We start from the raw sequence: 4916 nt of genomic DNA on the forward strand, positions 1-4916 counted from the left end.
ACGGCGAGAATGGGCCAGGCACCCCCAACACCCCACCCACCCACCTCCATAAATCCCACTGCGGTGTAAGGGCCAGGAAACAGATCTGTTCTCTATTCAAAGGCCCAGGAGCCAAAAACTCCCAAAGTTTTTGCGTCAGAACCACCATTCTCTAATTCTGCCTTGTGTTCTTTCTTGACCCCCTCCTGGCAAAGGGCCCCAGCATCCCTTGGAGCCATCCACCTCCCTCTGGCTCTGGGGGAAGAACACAGCACTTGCGGTAAGGACCCAGGGCTTGAAACTTGACGCTGCCACTTCCTTCCACAGGAGCTTTCCCTCCCTTTTCTGGCCATACCCCTGTTTTCTGTTATGACCCCTCCCCCCTCCCACCTCTCCTACGTGTGGTCCAGGCAGGGGTCTCCTCAAGTCTAAGCCCATCAGCACACCTGCATTTCCCTGCCTATAGTCACTGGTTCAAGGACAAGCCTTGGTCTAAGACAGCTGGGTCTGAGCAAGGTAGAACAGCTTGCAAGAGCTGCTCAAGTAAACGTGCTCTTTCCCGCTGGACTTGAAGCTGACTCGATACCAGGGACCAACTTGTGACAGTCTGCCTAGTACTTTCTTTGTTTTGAAATGGAAAGTCCAATGTCCAGGGAACCCCGTCCATCTCAGGCATACCAGAGTGGTTGGGCACCTGGTTGTGAGGGCTGGAGCTGCTGCAGCCACGTTAGCACATGAAACCCAAGGATGAAATCAGCACAAAGGAAAAGTAGCTGAGAGGTGGAAAGAAGTCAGTTCCTGTTCACATCTTCAAACCCCTGGATCGAGCTATGCCTGTAGCCAGAAGCCCTTGGAATTTCTCATTATAAGAGCCAATATGTTCTTTTTTGCTTAAACTAGCTTGATTTGGATTTCCTGACACTTGCAACAAAAACTCTGCTCTCTAATACCTCAGTTGTGTGATATTGCACAAGTTGCTTAACCTCTCTGACCTTCAGTTAGTTCATCTGAAAAACTGAAATATTTTTTAATGATCCAAGGAGATCACAGAGTCAAGTGTCTGTCTCAATGCCTGGCATATAGTTTTATTCCCTTTTCTTTATAAGCCAGAGCACCCATAAACTCCAGAGAGTGAGGTCTGGAAAGGAAATTGATAGCTCATTATAAAGATAGGGAAACTCAGACGCAGGGGAAAGATGACTTAGCTAAAGTCCTTGAGCTGGTGATAAAGTCAGAACTGGAACCAGGCCCCCTGAGTTCTACCTAGTGCTATTTCCATTATATTGTGATGCAAAAATTAGGAGGGAAAAATGAGGACAAGTCTTTTGCAGCTGAAGGAGACTCCATCCAAACATGATGACTACAGCATGTCTGACCGATGCCAGGAACCAGCCAAGAGCAAGGGCTCCCCTGGCAGGCCTTCCTAACTGGGCATCAGTCTGGAATCCTCACAGGTCATTACCAGCAGAGCTCTTCTCCTGCTGCAGGGCACCTGCCTCAACCAAGAGAAGTCTTTCCCCTGGGATGCAGACTGGAATACAGGCCTGAGGGACCCCTTCTTCTGGCCACTTAAAAATGACACAGACGGTGGATTAGTGGTTACCAGAGGGAAAGGAGGGGCGGGGCGGTAGCTAAAGGTAAAAGCGTTCAAATATTTGGTGATGAAAGAAACCTCTGGGTGGTCAAAAATTATCCAATACACACACGTGCACGTACACACACACACACACACACACACACACACACACACACGACTTTCTGTTAAGTGATACACTTGAAACTTATTTGATTTTGTTGATGTCACCTTGATAATTTTAATTTAAAAAATTCTAAAAAAAATAATGACATAGATCAATACCCATTGTCACTGCAAGATTCAGAAGCTGCCTTCAGACTGCTTTCTTCCCAGGCAAGTAAAATTCATTCTCAACAGGAAGCTCCCAGCTGTGTTTGTAAATGCCTTTCTGGAAGCAAATGAGAGTGGGGGTTAGGGGCGAGAGGAAAGGTTGCCATCACAGGTCGCCACCCTGGATTCCGGCGGGAGTGGGGAGAGGGCAGGGAAGTCTTCGCCCCGTTGTCGCCTGAGGGGGCTGCTCAGTGCTCAGCGGCTCTGCTTTCTCCTTTCACAGGTTGGCGACACAGCCAGGGGCCCACCAGGGCCTGGGGAGGGGAGTCCGCCTGTCTGCTCCGTGGGTGATTTATGTGCTCTGTCCACAGCCTCCTCTCTTACAGCCTGAGCTGGTTTTACTCTGAGCTGACTTGAGATCATAAAAGGAATATTCTCTTTGACTGCCACATGTTTGGGAGGGAGTCTTGGACAGAATGGCCAAGTGATTCCCCCAAGAGTGCTGGGCTCCAGTCCAACTGCTTCAAAAAAACCTTAGAGGAATGTACAGTACTGAGCTGAAGGAATTTTCCTCTCCATAGACTAGCAGTGGAACTACTGTGTACCCAGAGACAGAAGAAGATGCTTATGACCCACAGCACATTGAAACGTGCCTGCCAGCCTCGTGAGGGCAGGGACCATGACTGTTTTGCTCACCGAGTATCACAAAACTATGTGTCTGCCACATAACAAATTGGGGAAGTGTGAGTTTTATGTGTGTGGTGTTTAAGAGTTTGTTTCATCACATTTCTCAACCCTAGATGTTCTAGACCAGTGGACAAGAAGATCGTGATCCCAGCATCTCCTTGATCCCTGGTCAAGATGGATCAGAGATCTTAGCTCAAGTCTGAGGACAAAGAAGCTCCCTTCTCCCTCCTGCCCTAGCTGAGCCTTACTGACCTGGGGAGAGTCAGAAGAGCTGGATACCTGCCTCCCCCACTTCCACCTGGTCCTGCTTTAGTGAGGCTTCTACAAAGAGAGGAGGACGATGGGCAGGCCGATCTGAAAGACAGGGCCATTTAAGGGCGTAAGTGTGACGTGTGGCATGATTCCCTCTGCCCATCCCACCAGTTGAGTAAATTATGTTTTATCCCAAGAGGAGGAGGAAGAAGTCACAGAAAGAAGTACAGAAAGCGTTCGCCCATCGCTTTATCAAAAGGTACAATGAACTTGTCCTTGGAGTTTAAAAATCAGACCCATCTTACAGGTAAACCTGGCTTCTCACCAGGACTCTAGATCCACCTGAAAATAAATCGCCAATAAAGGACTCTCAAACAAACCCCTTTCCCAAGGTCCGAAAGAAAACAAAGGGTCCCGCAGCAAACCTCTCCTGCCGTTTTGTGCTCTGCCGTGCCGTCACCGCGTGCTTTCATTTTTATGAGGTCAGAATAACTGACAAAAAATTCACTTAAAAAACGCGACGACTGGCGGTCCTGTTTTATAATACCTGGCGATCAGCCCAACCCAGCCACCAGCAACCAGAGGAGAGGCCAGCGACCTCAGCTATGGTGATTCCTGCCGGGCCATATTCAAGGCCAGACATATATCAAGCATAACCCATAAGGTTAAGTAGCTAAGAGTGTGTAACTAAGCCTCGAGACACCTCACGTGTACACGCCCTGGGAGCGACCTTCGCGATGTATTCGCAGGGTGGTAGGTTTTTGTAAACGTTGAAAGGTAAGCCGAATCAACCCCAGGTGGTTAACACCACCATCTACTTCCCCTCCAATGTCCCGTCTGTCACACTTCCCTTCCTGTTGGTGGCATCGTAGCAGCTGCGGGCATTGGGGATCTGGCAGGGCTTAACGATAATGCATGAATTGTACTTTGCAGTCGCTTCCGTGTATAATTAAGTTATTGTCAACTGTAGCAAAGTAGGAATAACTTGCAAGAGTATTTTAAAATTTATTTTTAATTGACATTTTCAATGAAATAATCACAGATTCACACGTGACTATAAGAAATCATACAAATATTCTTTGTACACTTTGCCTAGTTTCCCCTAATGGTAACATTTGCCAAACAATGGAGTAATATCACAACCAGATATCAACTTTGATACAATTCACTTACATATTGAGATTTCCCAGTTTCACTTGTATGGATGTGTGTGTGTGTGTGTGCGCGTGTGTGTGTTAAGTTCGATCAATTTTTCACCTGTGTAGGTTTGTGTGTCTATTACCATGGTCAAATTGCTGAACAATTTCAAAAACACAAGGATCCCCGCATAGTCCTTTATGAGTACGCCAGCTTCCCTCATCCCCTCCCCTTGTCCCCAATCCTCGGCAGCCACTATCTGTCCTCCATCTCTAAAAATGGTCATTTAAAAGTGTCGAATAAATGGAATCACACAAAAAGTATGTGACCCTTTGGAATTGACTTTTTTTTTTTTTTTTTTTGCTCAGAATAATTCCCTTGTGGTCCATAGAGTTGCTGAGTGTATCAATAACGCATTTCACTTTATCTCAGAGTACTGTTCTATGGTACAGATGTACCATACTGTTTTTTAGCCACTGTCCTGACGAAAGCCCCCTGGGGCTGACTTCCGTTGCTATGAACATTCATGTACAGGTTTTTATAAACTTATGTAAACATAAATATTCATTTCTCTCATTTGGATACTTTTTTTTCACTGTTACATTTTGAGAGTTTTTTTTTTTAAATATATTCTTGATACTAATCTTTTCTTAGATATGTCGTTCACAAATACATTCTTTCAGTTTGTAACTTGTCTTTCCATCCTCTTAATATCGATCTTTTCAACTCATCAGTTTTTTCTTTTATGGATTTCCTTAGTCAATTCAGACTGCTATAACAAAATACCACTGACTTGGTAGCTTAAAAACAACATAAATGTATTTCTTGCAGTTCTGGAGGCTGGAAGTCCAAGATCAGGGAACCAGCATGGTCATGTTCTGGTGAAAGCTCACTTCCTGGTTCATAGCTGGCTTCGTCTCCCTGTGTCCTTATATGTTGGATGGGGATAGGGGGCTCTGTGGTGTCTCCTCTGTAAGAACACTGCTCCCATTCATGAGAGCTCTACCCTCATGAC

This window comes from Rousettus aegyptiacus, unplaced genomic scaffold (genome assembly GCF_014176215.1).
Source record: "Rousettus aegyptiacus isolate mRouAeg1 unplaced genomic scaffold, mRouAeg1.p scaffold_m13_p_2, whole genome shotgun sequence".
In the NCBI taxonomy this organism is placed as follows: domain Eukaryota; kingdom Metazoa; phylum Chordata; class Mammalia; order Chiroptera; family Pteropodidae; genus Rousettus; species Rousettus aegyptiacus.